This window comes from Tursiops truncatus, chromosome 2 (genome assembly GCF_011762595.2).
Source record: "Tursiops truncatus isolate mTurTru1 chromosome 2, mTurTru1.mat.Y, whole genome shotgun sequence".
NCBI classification, from domain to species: Eukaryota; Metazoa; Chordata; class Mammalia; order Artiodactyla; family Delphinidae; genus Tursiops; species Tursiops truncatus.
In genome coordinates, this window is record NC_047035.1 from 130,199,985 (window position 1) to 130,220,862 (window position 20,878).

The 20,878-nt window shown below is 40.3% G+C and overlaps 1 long non-coding RNA gene across 1 annotated transcript in view; it reads left to right on the forward strand.

Annotated features, from left to right (window-relative positions):
* Positions 1-563: 563 nt before the first annotated feature.
* Positions 564-20,878, forward strand: part of LOC141278056 (uncharacterized) — a 42,298-nt gene continuing 21,983 nt past the window's right edge. The window contains exon 1 of the long non-coding RNA XR_012330272.1: positions 564-852. This is a non-coding gene — a long non-coding RNA (uncharacterized lncRNA). The remainder of the gene's footprint in view (positions 853-20,878) is intronic.

The window sequence follows — 20,878 nt, forward strand, 5'->3', positions numbered from 1 at the left end:
AACCATGCTCTGTCATCTTTTTGCAAGGATAAACAAAACATTCAAATTGCTCATGACTTTTAAACACGTAAGAGTCAGTCAAATTATGAAAATTTTACACATTCTAATGTGGAAACGATATCTCTAGAATATATCTTTCTATCTCATTTTATTCTTTTTGAAATAAAGTTTTGTTAAGCATATAATATCCAATTGTCTTATATTTTTATCCTGCAGAGAGCATCTAAAGTACATTGCCTCCCCCCCCCCCCATTATTTTAAACCTATTTTCAATGATTTTAATATTTCCTGAGATAAGAGGATGCAACTGTTCAGGTCTGATTTCATATTGTTTCTCAGATCCTGATAGGGCATCATTCACATACCACAAAAACAGGACTTTGAAACTGCAATTTGGGAAGGGGAGGCTTAGGGATGTTTTGATGGCGAAATGATTTGTCAAACAACAGTCCTAAATTATGCGAGGTTCTTCGCCCTTCACTTTGCCAGAGTGTGTTTTGCTTTCTCCCACAGAGATAGAATAGAAACTCATCTTCAAAACCTAAACATTCCAAGCCGGGTCCTTTTGTGCCTGCGTCTTGCACTCCCGGCTCGGTGCCGGCAGGCGCTGAGAGCGCGCGTATTTACATTCCCGGCGCCCCGCCGCTCGGACCCCGGCTGGGAGACAGGCCGTCCATCATCTGCCCCCCTGCCGCCGAGCTTGCTGCCTCTGCCAATCGGCCGGCAGGTGGGGCCGCACCTGAGGGACCGCCCGACGCATCCCTTCTCATGCCTCCGCTCTCCTCCTCGAGCCTTGCGGGGCTGGAGGTGCCTCTGCGAGCCCTTGCTTTCTCCAAAGCCAGAACCGGACAGGTACGCTCAGGTGACATGGACGGCGTGTGCTCTGAGTCCGCCGCTGGCGGACAGGGGGGCGGCAGGATCGCTGGGGGATTCGTTTTCCCTTAATGCACACGCTGCTTTGGATTGTGTTTGTGGACCCACGGGCCCTCACTGGGTTTAGTCTCTAAAAACTGGAAGAATTATGATGCTTAACTTTGGGAGGGAAGTGTAAGTGAAGAACACATTTAAGTGATAGAATTCGTTGCCTCTGGTCTGTTTCTGTGATAGTATGAAGTTTGCCAGTTAAGTCTGAACTCGATGTGATCTCTTGCACGCTTCAGGCAATATTCCCCCAAGACCTAAGTAAACAGTATTAACAAAGCACTAATAACTAGTCTCCATAGGGTGCAAAAACTACCCCAAACAAAACCTAACCTAGATCTTAAGGGCCATGAGAACAGATTGCAACAATTCAGAAAAAGAGCTGAACCTCAAATCACGGGAAATCTTTTCCAAATACTCAAACTAATTGTATTGCAAGCACCTTGCCTTTGTAGTTCTGAGTTCCTAGGCTGCTCTGTGAAGGCAGCTACAATTAGTCCTGCTAACTTGTTACGGTTTTTAAAATTGGACTCCATAATTCTTTCTGGTTTAAAGTATCCAAAACATCTACTTTATCATGTAATTTGAGAACAACTGAGGACAAGCAGAATGTCGACACCCTCCCCTCCCTTATATGTTCCAAGAGTGTCTATACAGTTGTCAGTTATGCCCAGACAAGGCCTTGGAACAAAACAGACAGTGCTGCTGGTGGCTTCAAGGCTTCGAGGTTTCTCAGAAAAAGCATATTTCTTAAAAAAACAAAAACAAAAACAAAAAAACCCAGCAACCACAGCAGCAAACATCACCCCCCAACCCTCCACCCCCGTCTTGCTTCTGAATCATACATCACGAAAATGAGAGAGAGCAGTGACTCCAGCTTTCCTGCCTTTAACAACTGGAACTGATAATGCCAAAAAGGAAGAGAAACAAACATTTGAGCCATATCGCTGCAGGGGGAGGGTACATGTGGGTAGTTCCAGGTTTGCCATTTGTTAGAGACCTCCCAGGGCTAGGAAGCATCTCTCCTCAAAGTTAGTGGTTCTCAAGTCTGGCTTCTCAGGAGACTCACCTGGGGGGTTTTAAGAAAATACCAGTGTCCAGAGCAACATTCTGATTCTCTTGGTCTAGGGTGAGGTCTGGACAGAAGTACTTTGGAAAATCTTTCCAGTCATTGGAATGCACAGTTCTCCAGCTGCACATTCCAATTTTGTTCTGTTTTATGGGATATATGAATGGGATTCATGGGGTATTATTCTGTTCTGTTTCATGGGATACAAGTGTCCCCTCTCCTTCATCCTTTACTCTCCCCCCCACAAACACAGCACAGAACCCACATTGGGTAAACAAAGTCTCTGTCTCTTTTCTTTGTGAATTAAAAAAAAAAATGTTATTGAAATATAGTTGATTTACAGTATTGTGTTAGTTTCAGGCACACAGTAAAGTGATTCAGTTATATATATATATATTCTTTTTTGTATTCTCTTCCATTATAGGTTATTACAAGATACTGAGTATAGTTTTTCCTTATCCATCACTCACTTCTATTCACATTCTGGTCTGTTCATTCTAGGTACTAAAAATGTATCATTCCTCATTTTAATACCTTGAGAGCAGGGTTTTTTTGTTATTGATATTTTTATGTTTGCATTATTATATAAAATACTGGCTGGGGTGGGGAGGAATGGAGGGCAAGTGATAGACTTGCTGAGGAATTCTGAAGTCTAAAATATTTTCCCCAGAAAGTTCCACCTGCAGTTCGTGGCTTTTATTCATCTGCTTTAGGGCCACCTTGAGCCACCCCAGATCGCCGCCCTCCAACGTCTAGATCCACATTTTGTATGATCAGAGCATCCTTACTGTTCACCAAAGAGGAACTAGAGTTTCTCTTTCCCTGGGTTTTTTGTGCTCTCCGTGGCCAGCAGTGCAGCATTGCTGGATTATGTTGTACACTTTTCCTTGAGAGATAGATGATCTGTTCTTTGATTAGACACACTGACCTTTTACAGGTGTTGATCATTGATCTTGATCTGGGCTGGATAGAAAGCTCTTGACTCCGACAAGTTCCTCTGCTGCCAACAGCAGAGGGAAATTCAATTTCTGTGTCCACACAGCCACTGCAGCAGGATTTCTCCTCAATTAGGATTTCGCTCATTATTCTTTTACTTTTACTAAGCAAGCTGCAGCCTCTGCTTTCCAGCTCTGCCTTTTAGTTACAGTAATCAATTTTTCAGTGTAACTGGCTGTAATTGTTGGCTTGGATATTGAGCTTTCATGAGGCTTAGACGTAGTGTGTTCCCATGAAGGGTCTTTTCCATACCTCGTAGACAGATGGGTAATAATACCATACATTAATACCTCCACATTGGTTTATGTGTGTTTGACCACAGTGCAAGCATAATTATTTTTGCCCAGTAAAAGCTATTAGAGATCTATTTGGTAGGTTTTACAATCAATAGCTCCTGTGATATTTGTGTAGCAGCCACAGAATAATCAATTGAAGGTCATATAAAGTAAATTAGCATCCTCCTATAATGATTCTTTTTTCTAGATGAGAATTGGGTTTTATTATTTCATCAGGAGCCTCTCACAATGCATGCTCTGTCTGTTTGAGAAGGAGAGAGATGAAAGTTGTGAGCGTGTCTTGAACATAATATTAATATCCATTACTCGAATTTATGTTATCAGATTATTGAATTAGAGGATTCACACTGGAATTCCTTCAAAACCCTTTCTTATGGACTCAGTGCCACAGTTAATAACAGGTGGGAGCACACGGACATCTTTTGATACAACTCCACAACGGTGGAGTGAGTCACTTTGCAAAAGTCAATCTTCATAGCTGTCTCTTTAAAGCAAATTTAGAGTTGGTTGAGTGTGTTCTATTGACAGTGTGACTGAGTTTCTCTCTTCAAACCCTTTTGGAGAGTGACTAGTGAACTAAGCAGGGGATGGAGGCCAGAACGCTGAATACACTAATGTCCATTGGTAGCTCAAGGTGCAGCTGAGGTCGAGGTGGAGTGGGGGAGGGTTCTGCACCTGCTTCACTGCGGGGCTTCACCCTCAACCGAGATGCCTAACCTGGATTTCAGATTTGCGGTGTGAGCCAGAGCGATGGCCGTGCCTCTATAAAAGATTGCAATTTGCCAACCAGAGGCACGCAATCCCCCAACTGTCTTAAAGGGACCCATTTTCAGAGTTTAGCCTTTCTTTTTGTGGGTACAATCAGTTGTGCACTGAAAAACTGCAGCCACAGTTGGATAACTGCAGGCACAACAGGCCACAAGAGGCCTCTTTGCTCCAAATTTTGTACCTGCAACTAATTGCACTTACAGAAAATGGGAGTGTGGTAGGAACTTTTTTAAAAATTTGGGCCAGTAAAGTCTCCATGGAGGGACTAGGCAAGGAGAGAGACAATTACTCACTTTCTTAAAGACAAAGGCAAATAGAGACATCCTTTTCTTCACACTCTCCATCTAGTCTGGAGAGCAGGGTTTAGGAACCAAATACCAGGTACCGCAAGTACCCTGATCATTTGGGACATGACCTGGGAATCTGTGACATTTGGCAAACACACCAGAAATCATCTGTTGAAAAGTACAGTAAAAAAGATATTGGTGAGTTTAAGACTACAACTTTGATGATAAATTAGTGTTTTAGAATAAATGGCAAAAGGCTGTTTTTGTTCCTTTAAAGAAATGGGTATTATGGATATTACTTTTCATTTGTTTTGGGGACGGTTAATGCAGAAGTTGAGATAGGTAGTGTCTCTGGACTTTAATCAAATGGTAAATCAAGAGACATTTTAAACTTATATAAATATAATATGTATTAATGTATTTATATATATTGTATATTCATATATATTCATGTACATATATATGCATTTATACAAATTATAGCTGCATGTCTCTATACACATATATATACACGCATGCACATATACAAACACACATATTTCACATACACATGCATATTTTATTTACTTTTTTTACGAGCCCCAGGAAAAGGCGATCTGCAGCCTGGGTCACTTCCATGTCCCTGTGACTTTGTGTGGAGGGGCTTGTAGATCTGTGTTACAGGGACCTCATCCTACCATCTCTTCTGTACAATGTGGGGACAGTCAACCTGAGCTTGAAACCAAGAACTTGTTTTCCACCTTTTGCAGAAGACCATAAGTTAAGCACACATTCTGGAAATTAGCAGTTTTGATACAAACTCACATTGGAAATTTGAGATACTCTTCCAACAGAAATAGTTTGAAATATAATGGTATCTAATGACAGAAATAATAACCGAACAAACCAGGAACAGGTTTCAGTAGTTCTTACAGTTCCCAGGAAATTGATGATGAAGAGTATAGTAGTAGCAGTAGTTAAAACGGAAAGAAGTCCAAGATACCATGGCAGACCACTCTTGGAATAAAGTGATTAAGGGCCAGGAATTGTCCCCTGTCCCTTTCAGTTTACCTACTGTCTTCATATTACAACTTGAGTGTAAGTCATGTTTAGATAGTTTTTTCCATTGAATAATGTTAAAGGGAATTGTTAAGTTCTCCCAGAAGTTTACTTTAAACCTTGGGTCTTAATGTAAATCTAAAATCCAACAATGCAACACTGAGTGTATTTTGGTACCAATAATGGCATTTTCATCTAGGTGTGTTGGCCTGGGAATTTAGTCTCCTAGGAAAATGCCTTCAAGAGCAGAGTTGCCACTGGAAACACAAATTAACCCTCAAACAGCTTGTTAAGGGCCACCCAACCTGCACCAAGACTGGAACATTCCAGATTGCTGAGCAGTCTTTTCATCTTTCTCCATCTTTCTTTTCATGACACCTTATAAAATGAAACCTCCACCATGGCCCTTTAGAGAGTCAAACCTCTGCATTTGCCTTTGGTCCTACATTTCAAAAGGGTATGGAAAACTTGGAGAGGGTTCAGATAAGAGGGATCCAAATGATTTATGTGATGGAACATTGAGGCATATTTAGAGAATCATTTGTTCTACAGGGGAGGAAGGTCTAAAATGAGGAGAGTATAAAATGATCTATGAGGAAATTGCAGGACTGTTTTTCTTCAGAGGTAATAGTAATAACAATTTGGGAAATGGACTTAAACTAGGGATAATTCCATACATACAGAAAACATCCTCTGAACCATTGAAAGTTAAAAAAAATAGTTTTTATGTACAACACAGACATGCTACAAAATATCAATCTTTATAATTAAAAGTGCTCTATGCAAATTAGGCATTAAATATATAAATAGCTGTTATTGGACCTGATTGATGATGATAATGCTGGTGATCATTAGAATCACTTCCTTCCAAGTTTCTGTAACAACTTCCCGCTCTCTAACCTCTTAGTACTTGCCTTGCCAAACCCCAACCTTGTATTAATCTGCCTTCTCCACACCTGCGTCAGCAGCTTCACTTGGCTAATGTGGTCTGACCCTGCCTAGCTCACCTTGGTTTTACTCTAAGAATAAAATCCCGAGCCTCAGATGGGCTCTTACCACTGCCCTTAGGCTCTATTGAGTCTGCCTGCTAAGTTGGATCTCAAAGGCAAGAAACAATTCCATGCCTTCTCTTCTCTCCTGAAACTTCCAGTTTAAGCTGACCTTGCTTCAAATGTCACCTGGAAAGTAGATGCCATCAGTAAGGAATTTCTCATCTTTTACATAATTTTCAGTACTAAAGCTCACCTACATCTGCACTGTCTCATCTTTTTCCTTCAAAATTGCAACCAGTGAAAGGTGCCTTCTGTTTTCAAAGGCCAACATTTTGACTTGGGTTCTGAATCCTATCCCCTCATCCCTTTCAAGGATTTTGTGGCCCTTGGTCCATTGATCTGCATCCAGCACTCCTTTACTGGATCAGTTTACAAACTAAACAGTTGTTGACCTGAAACAAATAGACACCAGATATTTCTCCAGCAAAGACTGGATTTATTGGGATCAGTGGAGAATTGCAATTCAGGCTCTGCAACCATGGCGAGCTACATCCCCTGCACAGTAAGAGAAGCAGAAGTCTTTCATAGAGACGAGAACGAAGTTGAGAGGACTATAATAAAGAGTGTCCACGATTTTCATTGGTGGAGCCCTTGCCAGGAAGAAAAGAAGTCTTTCTTTCTTTTCTGTTGGGCTCTGCTATTACCACAGGGCATGAAAGCTCCCCCTTCTGGTCTTCCAACTCTATTTAATTGAGGTTTCTGTTTATTAATTTTTTACACAGGTATAAACACCTAAACAAAAAAAGCAAGCAAACAAACTAGCAAAAATTAAACCATATCTCTGGTAAAGGATGATAGCTGATCTTCGATATCCACTACCCCCTTCTCCCTTCAGTAAAGAACTTATGCTTTTAGCTGAGCCCATAAACACCTGGAACAGACATACCCCAGACTCTTGCACTTAGGTGTGGCCATTTAAATGAGTAAGCAGATGCAAGAAACATCTTCAGAATGGGAGGACCTGAGGATTTCCTCCCTCCCTCCCATGCTGATGTTGACATATGGTAGAAGGATCTGGACCCCTGATGTCTGGGGAGACACCAGAGCAGCCCAGAACTTCTTACTACCTAACTTAATGAGGGAGAAAAATAGACATCTAGTTTAAGTGGTTATTTTGGGGCTTTCTAACATTTGGAGCCAAAAGTAAACATGTATACTAACATTTCCTTGATCCATATTTCCTTAAAAGGAATGTCATATCTTTATCTCCCGTTCACGTCCAAGTATTTTGAATCATCTACGTATACAGCCCCCACATCCTCACTCCCTTCAGGTGTCAACTGATTCTGGTATGGCTTCTACCATCATCTCTACAGAGACTGCTTTCGTTAGGCTCATGGACCCCCACTTTGCCCATCCTCATGGTACTCAACATTGTTGTCCACTCTTGCTTTCTCAAAAGCCTCCCTTTCATAAAATTCTGTAATATCACACTCTGCCGAGTTTTCTTTGGCCTCTCTGGTCACCACACTTCAGTCTCCTTTGCAAACCTATATTTCGGTTGCCTTCTCCACCACTCTTCCTGTGTTCAGAAGCATTTTAAACATAATGCGTCCAAAATGGAACTCTTGATTCTCTGCGTCCCAAATCTGTCCCTACCTCCAACTTTCTTATTTTAGTAAGTTGATAGTGAATTCTCTAGCTAGAATGTGGGAGTCATCTTTGATTCCTCTCTCTACCTCACTCTTCAAAACCCCAATTTTAAAGCAACTACGGTTGGATCTACCTCAAGCATACAAATAACATGCATCTATTTCTGTCCATCTTCATCTTCATCCAAGACATGATTGTTTTCCTCCTGGCCTATGGAACAACATCTGATCTGATTTTCCCACTTTCTCTCTTACCCTGTTGAATCTCAGGTTAATCTAAAAAAAAAAAAAAAAAAAAAAAAAAAAAAAAAATGAAGCATACTGCTCTGTTCTCCAGACTCTGCAGGGGGTTGAGTCTGGAGAATAGAATAGTTGAGAATACAATCTAGGCTTATAACACGGATCTCATGGCCCTGTACAACATTGTTCCCACCCACATGAACTTCAGATAGACCAAAGATTTTCCCACCCCAGGACCTTGGTTCAAGCTGTTCCTTCTCACTAGGAGTCTCTCCCATCAGTGTTTCTTGTGGTTGGCTCCTCCTCACTCTTCAGATTTCCCATTAAATATTGTTGCCTCAACAAAACCCACACTGGCCACATTATTTAAGGAGAAACATACGTATGCACAGTATTTATTTATCACTCTCCCCTCCTTAATTCCTTTAGAACAATAATAATTATTTTTAACTAATCATTTCCGGAGTTTATTGGCCCAATTAATTTTTTTTTTGTTTTGTTTTGTTTTTGTTTTTTGTGGTATGCGGGCCTCTCACTGTTGTGGCCTCTCCCGTTGCAGAGCACAGGCTCCGGATGCGCAGGCTCAGTGGCCATGGCTCATGGGCCCAGCCGCTCCGCGGCATGTGGGATCTTCCCGGACCAGGGCACGAACTCATGTCCCCTGCATTGGCAGGCAGACTCGCAACCACTGAGCCACCAGGGAAGCCTGGCCGAATTAATTTTTAAACAGCTTTATTGAGGTATTATTTATATACCAAGGAATTCATCTATTTTAAGCATACATTCAATGTTGTCTATTTTAAATAAACTTAGAGAGTTGTACAACCATCACCACAATTCAATTTTAGGATATTTCTCTCATGCCCACCTGGAGTCATTCATCATCCCCATCCTCACCCCCACCTCCCCAGGCTCAAACAACCACTAATCTACTTACTGCCTCTATAGACCTTTTGTGGACATTTCATATAAATGGATTCATATAATATGTGGTTCTTTCTGTTTAGTTTCTTTCATTTAGCATAATGTTTTCAGAGTCCATCTATATGTGTATGACTTCATCCTTTTTTATTGCCAAATACTGTTTCATTGTATGGATCTACCACAGTTTGATTTTCTGTTCACCAGCTGATAATCATTTAGATTGTTTCCCGTTTTTGGCTATTATGTATAATGCTGTATAGTGCTTATTATATTTAATGAAACATTTAAAAACATGTTAACTGTATATCTCCTTCTTAAGGACCAAGAACAAGTCTTTGCCTGCTGTTACCATCATGTGCCTGGTACCTAAATCATACCTGTCACAGAGTAGATGCCCAATATATATCTGTTTAAATGAATGAATTAACCCCATGTTGATTTCCAAAAATCTCTTTTAAATTTCAGAAGCCAATTCAGATGACTGCAGAAGATGTGAGAAGGGTGATTTTCTAATTTTTGGGTAACATCAGCTCTGGGGGACAAAATCTTCAAATCTGCCTCCACTTCCCCTGGTCGTATCTATTGAGGAAACATTAATCTGGGGTGGGAGGAGCCTACATTCCCTCAAGGGTAGTCTGCAGGCTGCCCATCCCTGACTCTGCAAAAGTTATCTGGAGCTCAGGAGGAGAATCTTTGAAGGCTGTAGGGAAGTGCCTTCCATATAGTGAAATCAGAGTACATGATCTAGGAATCTGCTCCTGAATAGAAAATTAGGACCGTTTCTAGATAGAAGTATGTATGAATCTTGCCAGACCTAGAATTCTGTTTTAGGCTTGGGTCCAAGTAGTTTAATTCAGCAAGCAGCATGCACATTTAGGCAGACTTTATTCCCCAAGCCAGAACTAAGGAGATTTGACTTCCAGAAACTAAGATTTAGAATACCATGTGAACAAAACAGCTCTCTACCATCTAAGAAAGAGGTGAAACTTGTGGTAGCTCTTATGAAGATGGTATATACCTGTTTAATGGAAACAAAGATGTTCTAAACATATTGTAAACATGCCCTGGGTGTCAACTTTCACAAAGAAGTGCAATCCTCATTGCTTCTTCATGAAAACATTAAATAAAAGTATAGAATCTAGAAGTCCACTGAGAGAGATGTGGTGATTGTATCCTGCTCTTCAGGGAAGAAAAGAGTCCAAGAGAAAGAGAAGCTGAGGAAAGCAGGAGCTAAATACCTGGGGCTTGGGAGAAGCCAGAATTAGGCACTTGAGGCCAATCTAGTAGAGACTCAAGATCCAGGCTCTCAATAGCCAAGAGGCTTAGAGAGGGAGGGTTAAGCAATTTTCTTCCCTTGTTGACAGAATACTTTAACCAAAACTCTAAGAAGAATGTGGCAAATAAATACATCACCCTCCGCTGCATGTTCTATATTTATTGGAGGAAAACAAAACGAAGCAACCCCAAGCAATGTAAGCAAACTAAATTTTGAAAGGGTAATTGGAAGAGCTTTTGATGCGTGCATCCTGTAGCCAGGAGTTGGCTGGAAGCTGCCTGATTAAACAGGGTAGGAATAAGAATGAAGAGCAAGAAAAAAATTTTTCCTAGAACCAGAGGTGACAGCAGGATGATCTTCTTCGGGGCTTCAGGGACAATATGGAGAGCAGCAAGTGCTCAGGAATGAGTCAGTTAGAAATGACTGGGAAATAAGGAGGAGGCACTTAGAATCTGTTATTGTAGGAAAGATGAAAAAAAAAAAAAAAAAAAAGGTCTTGATAATGAGGTCCAGGGAAGAAGAATCCAGTTGAAGGAGAGAATAGACTCATTGGGAATAGGTAAGTTAAGTTGTAGAGAAAAGAATTCTGACCTAGAAAGGAAGGCAGGGTGATGGCCAGAAAACACTTAGCAAACCCAAAGGCTATAAATAAATGAATGATGTTACCAGACTTTACAAATAAATTTGGAAATATGCAGTAACCAAAGCAGTCTTTTTCTTTGAGGTGTGTCTTCATGCTAAGTCACATAAGACCCAACATCCACAACGATTCCTCAAAGTAGGCTTGCTGCAATGTGTTTCTTCCTTTTTTTATTTTCCAGTTTTTTTTATAACATCTTTATTGCAGTATAATTGTTTTACAATGGTGTGTTAGTTTCTGCTTTACAACAAAGTCAAACAGTTAGACACATACATATGTCCCTATAGCTCCTCCCTCTTACGTTTCCCTCCCACCCTCCCTGTCCACCCCCCTAGCTGGCCAAAAAGCACTGAGCTGATCACCATGTGCTATGCGGCTGCTTCCCACTAGCTATCTATTTTACTTTTGGTAGTATATATAAGTCCATGCCACTCTCTCACTTTGCCCCAACTTACCATTCCCCTTCCCATGTCCTCAAATCCACAAGGCTATTCTCTACGTCTGGGTCTTTATTCTTGTCCTGCTCCTAGGTTCTTCAGAACCATTTATTTTTTTCTTAGATTCCATATATATATATTAGCATAAGGTATTTGTTTTCCTCTTTCTGACTTACTTCACTCTGTATGACAGACTCTAGGTTCATCCACCTCACTACAAATAACTCAATTTCATTTCCTTTTATGGCTGAGTAACATTCCATTGTATATATGTGTCACATCTTCTTTATCCATTCATCTGTCAATGGACACTTAGGTTGTTTTCATGTCCTGGCTATTGTAAATAGAGCTGCAATGAACATTATGGTACATGATTCTTTTTGAACTACGGTTTTCTCAGGGTATATGTCCAGTAGTGGGATTGCTGGGTTGTATGGTAGTTCTATTTTTAGTTTTTTAAGGAACCTCCATAATGTTCTCCATAGTGACTGTATCAATTTACATTCTCACCAGCAGTGCAAAAGGGTTCCCTTTCCTCCACACCCTCTCCAGCATTTATTGTTTGTAGAATTTTTGATGATGGCCATTCTGACTGGTGTGAGATGATATCTCATTGTAGTTTTGATTTGCATTTCTCTAATGATTAGTGTTGTTGAGCATCCTTTCATGTGTGTGTTGGCAATCTGTATATCTTCTTTGGAGAAATGTCTAGTAAGGTCTTCAGCCCATTTTTGGATTGGGTTGTTTGGTTTTTTGATATTGAGTTGCATGAGCTACTTGTTAATTTTGGAGATCAATCCTTTGTCGGTTTGTCATTTGCAAATATTTTTTCCCATTCTGAAGGTTGTCTTTTCGTCTTGTTTATGGTTTCCTTTGCTGTGCAAGAGTTTTCAAGTTTCATTAGGCCCCATTTGTTTATTTTTCTTTTTATTTCCATTTCTCTAGGAGGTGGGTCAAAAAGGATCCTGCTGTGATTTACATCATAGAGTGTTCTGCCTATGTTTTCCTCTAGGAGTTTTTTAGTGTCTGGTCTTACATTTAGGTCTTTAATCCATTTTGAATATATTTTTGTGTATGGTGTTAGAGAGTATTCTAATTTCATTCTTTTACATGTAGCTGTCCAGTTTTCCCAGTACTACTTATTGAAGAGGCTGTCTTTACTCCATTGTATATTCTTGCCTCCTTTATCAAAAATAAGGTGACCATATGTGTGTGGGTTTATCTCTGGGCTTTCTATCCTGTTCCATTGATCTATATTTCTGTTTTTGTGCCAGAACCATACTGTCTTGATGACTGTAGCTTTGTAGTATACTCTGAAGTCAGGAAGCCTGATTCCTCCAGCTCCGTTTTTCTTTCTCAAGATTTCTTTGGGTATTCAGGGTCTTTTGTGTTTCCATATAAATTGAGAAATATTTTGTTCTAGTTCTGTGAAAAATACCATTTGTAGTTTCATAGGGATTGCATTGAATCAGTTGATTGTTTTGGGTAGTATAGTCATTTTCACAATGTTGATTCTTCCAGTCTAAGAAGATGGTATATCTCTCCATCTATTTGTATCATCTTTAATGTCTTTCATCAGTGTCTTATAGTTTTCTGCATACAGCTCTTTTGTCTGCTTATGTGGGTTTATTCCAAGGTATTTTATTCTTGTGTTGCAATGGTAAATGGGAGTGTTTCCTTAATTTCTCTATCAGATTTTTATCATTAGTGTATAGGAATGCAAGAGATTTCTGTGCATTAATTTTGTATCCTGCTACTTTACCAAATTCTTTGATTAGCTCTAGTAGTTTTCTGGTAGCATCTTTAGGATTCTCTATGTATAGTATCATGTCATCTGCAAAGAGTGACAGCTTTACTTCTTCTTTTCAGATTTGGATTCCTTTTTTTTTTTTCTCTGATTGCTGTGGCTAAGACTTCCAAACCTATGTTGAATTATAGTGGTGAGAGTGGACAACCTTGTCTTGTTCCTGATCTTAGTGGAAATGGTTTCAGTTTTTCACCATTGAGAACAATGTTGGCTGTGGGTTTTTCGTATATGGTCTTTATTATGTTGAGGTAAGTTCAACATATGCTTACTATGCCTACTTTCTGGAGGGTTTTTTATCATGAATAGGTGTTGAATTTTGTCAAAAGCTTTTTCTGCATCTATTGAGATGATCATGTTTTTTCTTCTTCAATTTGTTAATATGGTTTATCACATTGATTGATTTGAGTATATTTAAGAATTCTTGCATTCATGGGATAAACCCCACTTGATCATGTTGTATGATCATTTTAATGTGCTCTTGGACTCTGTTTGCTAGTATTTTGTTGAAGATTTTTGCATCTATGTTCATCAGTGATATTGGCCTGTAGTTTTCTTTCTTTGTGACACCTTTGTCTGGTTTGGGTATCAGGGTGATGGTGCCCTCATAGAATGAGCTTGGGAGTGTTTCTCCCTCTGCTATATTTTGGAAGAGTTTGAGAAGGATAGGTGTTAGCTCTTCGCTAAATGTTTGATGGAATTCACCTGTGAAGCCATCTGGTCCTGAGCTTTTGTTTGTTGGAAGATTTTCAATCACACTCTCAATTTCAGTGCTTGTGATTGGTCTGTTTATATTTTCTGTATTTTCCTGGTTCAGTCTCGGAAGGTTGTGCTTTTCTAAGTATTTGTTCATTTCTTCCAGGTTGTCCATTTTATTGGCATATTGTTGCTTGTAGCTATCTCTCCTGATCCTTTGTATTTCTGCAGTGTCAGTTGATACTTCTTTTTCATTTCTAATTCTATTGATTTGAGTCTTCTCCCTTTTTTTCTTGATGAGTCTGGATAATGGGTTATCAATTTTGTTTATCTTCTCAAAGAACCAAGTTCTAATTTTATTGATCTTTGCTACTGTTTCCTGCATTTCTTTTTCATTTATTTCTGATCTGACCTTTATGAGTTCTTTCTTTCTGCTGACTTTGGGGATTTTTATTCTTTCTCTGATTGCTTTAGGTGTAAGGTTAGGTTGTTTATTTGCGAGGTTTCTTGTTTCTTGAGGTAGGATTGTATTGCTATAAACTTCTCTATTAGAACTGCTTTTGCTGCATCCCATAGGTTTTGGGTAACTGTGTTTTCATTGTCATTTGTTTATAGTTATTTTTGATTTCTTCAGTGATCTCTTGGTTATTAAGTAGTGTATTGTTTAGCCTCCATGTGTTTCTATTTTTTACAGATTTTTCTCCTGTAATTGATATCTAGTCTAATAGCATTGTGGTTGGAAAAGATACCTGATACAATTTCAATTTTCTGAAATTTAACAAGGCTTGATTTGTGACCCAAGATATGATCTATCCTGGAGAATGTTCCATAAGCACTTGAGAAGTAAGTGTATTCTATTGCTTTTGGATGGAATATCCTATAAATATCAATTAAGTCCATCTTGTTTAATGTATTATTTAAAGCTTGTGTTTCCTTATCTATTTTCATTTTGGATGATCTGTCCATTGGTGTAAGTGCAGAGTTAAAGTCCCCTACTGTTAATGTGTTACTGTCGATTTTCTCTTTTATGGCTGTTAGCATTTGCCTTATATATTGAGGTGCTTCTACGTTGGGTGCATAAATATTTACAATTGTTATATCTTCTTCTTGCATTGATCCCTTGGTCATTATGTAGTGTCCTTCTTTATCTCTTGTAATAGTCTTTGTTTTAAAGTCTGTTTTGTCTGATATGAGAATTGCTACTCCAGCTTTCTTTTGATTTCCATTTTCATGGAATATCTTTTTCCATCCCCTTACTTTCAGTCTGTATAGTCCCTAGGTCTGAAGTGGGTCTCTTGTAGACAGCATATATATGGGTCATGTTTTTGTATCCATTCAGCCAGTCTCTGTCTTTTGGTTGGAGCATTTAATCCAGTTACATTTAAGGTAGTTATCGATATGTATGTTCCTATTACCATTTTCTTAATTGTTTGTGGTTTGTTATTGTAGGTCTTTTCCTTCTCTTGTGTTTCCTTCCTAGAGAAGTTCCTGTAGCATATGTTGTAAAGTTGGTTTGATTGTGCTGAATTCTCTCAGCTTTTGCTTGTCTGTAAAGGTTTTAATTTCTCTGTCGAATCTGAATGAGATACTTGCTGGGTAGAGTGATCTTGGTTGTAGGTTCTTCCCTTTCATCACTTTAAATGTCCTGCCATTCCCTTCTGGCTTGTAGAGTTTCTGCTGAAAGATCAGCTTTTAACCTTATGAGGATTCCCTTGTATGTCATTTGTTGTTTTTCCCTTGCTGCTTTTAATATTTTGTCCTTGTATTTAATTTTTGATAGTTTGATTAATATGTGTCTTGGCATGTTTCTCCTTGGATTTATCCTGTATGGGACTCTCTATGCTTCCTGGACTTGATTGAGCATTTCCTTTCCCATATTAGGAAAGTTTTCAACTATAATCTCTTCAAATATTTTCTCAGTCCCTTTCTTTTTCTCTTCTTCTTCTGGAACCCCTACAATTTGAATGTTGGTGCGTTTAATGTTGTCCCAGTGGTCTCTGAGACTGTCCTCAGTTCTTTTCATTCTTTTTTGTTTATTCTGCTCTGCAGTAGTTATTTCCACTATTTTATCTTCCAGGTCACTTCTCCATTCTTCTGCCTCATTATTCTGCTATTGATTCCTTCTAGAGAATTTTTAATTTCATTTATTCTGTTGTTCATCATTGTTTGTTTTCTCTTTAGTTCTTCTAGTTCTTTGTTAAATGTTTCTTGTATTTTCTACATTCTATTTCCAAGATTTTGGATCACACTTACTATCATTACTCTGAATTCTTTTTCAGGTAGACTGCCTATTTCCTCTTCATTTTTTTTTGGTCTGGTGTGTTTTTACCTTGCTCCATCATCTGCTGGTGCTTCCCTGTCTTCTCATTGTGTTTAACTTACTGTGCTTTGAATCTCCTTTTAGCAGGCTGCAGGTTCGTAGTTCCCATTATTTTTGTCTTCCCCCAGTGGGTAAGGTTGGTTCAGTAGGTTGTGCAGGCTTCCTGGTGGATGGGGCTAGTACCTGTGTTCTGGTGGATGAGGCTGGATCTTGTCTTGCTGGTGGGCAGGACCATGCCCGGTGGTGTGTTTTGGTGTGCCTGTGACCTTATTATGATTTTAGGCAGCCTCTCTGCTAATGGGTGGGGTTGTGTTTCTGTGTTGCTAGTTGTTTGGCATAGGGTGTCCAGCACTGTAGCTAGCTGGTCATTGAGTGAAGCTGGCTCTTAGCGTTGAGATCCAGATCTCTGGGAGAGCTTTCTTCATTTGATATAACATGGAGGCAGGAGGTCTCTGGTGGACCAATGTCCTGAACTCGGCTTTCCCACCTCAGAGGCACAGGCCTGACATCCAGCTGGAGCACAAAGACCCTGTCAGCTACACGGCTGAGAAGAAAAAAAGAAAGAAGGAAAGAAAGAAAAAAAGAAAGGTTATTAAAATAAAAATAATTATTAAAAATATATATTGAATAGTAATAAAAAAAAGAAGAAAAAAATAGAAAGAAAGAAGAGAGCAACCAAACCAAAACACAAATCTGCCAATGATAACAAGTGCTAAAAAGTGTACTAAAACAAACAAACAAAAAAAAGAACCAAAAAAAAAAAAAACAAAACAAAACAAAAAACGGACAGAGAGGACCCTAGGGAAAATGGTAAAAGCAAAGCTATACAGACAAAGTCACTCAGAGAAGCATACACATACACACTCACAAAAAGAGAAAAAGGAAAAAAAAAATATATATATATATATATATATATTTAAAAAAAGGAGTAAGAGGGCAACCAAATCAATAAACAAATCTACCAGTGATAATAAACCCTAAATACTAAACTAAGATAAACATAAAAACAGAAACAAATTAGATGCAGAAAGCAAACCCAAGTCTACAGTTGCTCCCAAAGTTCACCACCTCAATTTTGGGATGATTCATTGTCTATTCATGTATTCCACAGACGCAGGGTACATCAAGTTGATTTTGGAAATTTAATATGCTGCTTCTGAGGCTGCTAGGAGAAATTTCCCTTTCTCTTCTTTGTGTGCACAGCTCCTGGAGTTCAGCTTTGTATTTGGCCCTGTCTCTGCATGTAGGACACCTGAGGGCGTCTGTTCCCACCCAGACAGGACAGGGTTAAAGTAGAAGCTTATTAGGGGCCTCTGCCTCACTCAGGCTGGAGGGATGGAGGAGTACGGAATGTGGGGCAAGCCTGCAGTGGCAGAGGCTGGCGTGACATTGCACCAGCCTGAGGCATGCTGTGTGTTCTCCTGGGGAAGCTGTCCCTGGATCACAGGACCCTGGCAGTGGCAGGCTGCATAGGCTTCTGGGAGGTGAGGTATGGATAGTGAATTGTGCTTGCACACAGGCTTCTTGGTGGCTGCAGCAGCAGCCTCAGCGTTTCATACCTGTCTCTGGTGTCCTAACTGATAGCCGCGGCTCACGCCCATCTCTGAAGCTCGTTTAGGCGGTGATCTGAATCCCCTCTCCTCCCACACCCCGGAACAATGGTCTCTTGCCTCTTAGGCAGTTCCAGACTTTTTCCCGGACTCCTTCCCTGCTAACTGTGGTCCACTAGCCCCCTTCAGGCTGTATTCATGCATCCAACCCCAGTCCTCTCCCTGGGATCTGACCTCTGAAGCACGAGCCTCAGCTCCCAGCCCCCACCCTTCCCGGCGGGTGAGCAGACAAGCCTCTCAGGCTGGTGAGTGCTGGTCAGCACTGATTCTCTGTGCAGGAATCTCTCTGCTTTGCCCTCTGCACCCCTGTTGCTGTGCTCTCCTCCGTGGTTCCAAAGCTTCCCCCCCGCCACCATCCATCTCCGCCAGTGAAGGGGCTTCTAGTGTGTGGAAACTTCCTCCTTCACGGCTCCCTCCCAGAGGTACAGGTCCTGTCTCTATTCTTTTGCCTTTGTTTTTTCTTTTGCCCTACCCAGGTACGTGGGGAGTTTCTTGCCATTTGGGAAGTCTGAGATCTTCTGCCAGCATTCAGTAGGTGTTCTGTAGGAGTTGTCCCACATGTAGATGTATTTCTGATGTGTTTTGGGGGAGGAAGGTGATCTCCATGTCTTACTCCTCCATCATCTTCAAGGTCCATGTTTCTTCCTCTTGATCTTCCATCTCCCCTTCCTCCTCAGTCCTTTCTTGTCTCCTCCTACAAGAGAAAGAAAGTGTGAGAACTTTTGTTTAAAATGTCATCCGAATAGTAGCCCTCACCCCTATGAAGACACAGAAAAAGATAAAAATTAACACAACCATTGACAGATGACTGTTAACAAAATTGAGAATAATTCCCACTAACTGGAAGGTTGTCCAAAAAAGGAAAACTCATCACACATGCTACGCCATGAGGACATATATCAAAAGGTCCTGGGGGCTTCCCGTGTGGCTTCCCTGGTGGCACAGTGGTTGAGAGTCCGCCTGCCAATGCAGGGGACACGGGTTCATGCCCCGGTCTAGGAAGATCCCACATACCGCAGAGCGGCTGGGCCCGTGAGCCATGGCCGCTGAGCCTGTGCATCCGGAGCCTGTGCTCCGCAACGGGAGAGGCCACAACAGTGAAAGGCCCGTGTACCGCAAAAAAAAAAAAAAAAAGTCCTTTGCACTCCCTTTCTCCTTCTCATTTCCCCATACCTTCTGCTCCCCTAACAATCACCATTTAGGCTCTTTAGCAATATGATACAGCTTTCTGAAGGCTCTCAGAATTCAGTTTCTCTCTTTTATTTCCTCCCGATTAACACTTAACTTTGTAAGGTTGATAGGAATTATTTATCTCCCAGAAAAAAGATAAGGAGCCACACTTGGTGACTTCCTGTGATGGGAGAGCTGTTAATGGCAGTAAAGTGGGGAATGGCCAGAGTGAATGTCACTGCAGGGCGTGTGTTGCCTATAAGATGGGTCCTTCAGAGAAGTGGTTACTCCTACGAAGTGTAGTTTTTATATCCGTTTAATATACCACATGCCAGGCAGTAAGATTTCGATAAGATCCAATTTTTGCCTAGTAGAGTAACTGGTATGGGAATTGGGGTGGGGACTTTGGCATGGAAATGACTCCAGCTGAAGCTCTTGGAAGAGATTTCTAGTCAGCGCGAAGTGGGCAGTGAGTGGGGTTTAGGGTGCATCACTTAGAACTAGTCCTGGATGGAGGGTGCTTTGGTTAAGTATGAATTGGAAAAGGAAACAACAGCAACAATAACTTGGAGAACCAAGAAAATATTATAGTGATATTTTCTTGGTGATAAATGATAAGTGATAAATGATAAGTGATAAATGGCATGTGATCTGTTGCCAGGACCTGAAAAAAAAAATCCGAGGAACAGTTTGACTTGAACAGTAAAACACAAGAAGACCTGGTGTGGGAAGAATTCATTCACCTTCTCCTTTGTGCTGCACCTTGGCCCTCACACAATTACCACACTTGCATTGCTCCTGACACCAGATGTTTGGGGTTTTTCCTACACTAAGTATTCTCTGTGACACCAGCTGCACACCCTACAATTTAACTCTTACATTATCTACATGGCAATAGCTTCAGATCCTACAGATGAAGGGCTCAATCCTACAATTCTGCCCCCTTCTCCCACTTCAGATGCCATTTGCAAGTTCAGGCTGTCACCTGTTTCTGACCCACCAGTTATCAATCCAAGTTTCCAATAATCCCCTCCTCTGGTTTGATTTATTTGCTAGAGGGGCTCATAGAACTCAGGAAAGCAGTTTACTTATTATTTACCTGTTTATTATAAAAGGAGGTGATAAAGATCCAGCCACCCTTTCTGTTAAATCAAGCAACTTGGAAGGGGAAATTAGAAGAAAAGGTCTAGTGGGCATTTGTAAATTTGCCAGTGACTGAGAAAATCATATATGAATTTAATTATAGTAGGCTAAATAATGGCCTGCCAAAAATGTCCATGTCCTAATTCTCATAGAATTGTCTACAAACTCATAGACATGGTACTTTACATGGTAAAAGGTAACTTTGCAAATGTGAATAAGGTTCTTGAGATGGGGAGATTATTCTGACTTATCCAATGTGATCATAAGGGTTAAGAGCGAGGCAGGAGGGTCAGAGTTAGAGAAAGATATGTGGCTGAAGCAGAGGCTGTAGTGATGGGTGGCCACAAGCCCAGGGAAGAAGATGGTTTCTAGAAGTTGGAAAAAAGCAAGGAAATAGATTGTCCCCTAGAGTCTTCAGAAGGAACACAACTCTGCCAATCCATTTTAGACTTCAGACCTCCTGAACTCTAAGGTAATAAATTAGTGTTGTTTTAACCCACTAAATTTGTTACAGCTGGAATAGTGTATATATATATATATATATATAAAACTGTATATATAATTTTAGGTATATATCAATATATCTTAAAGAGTTATTG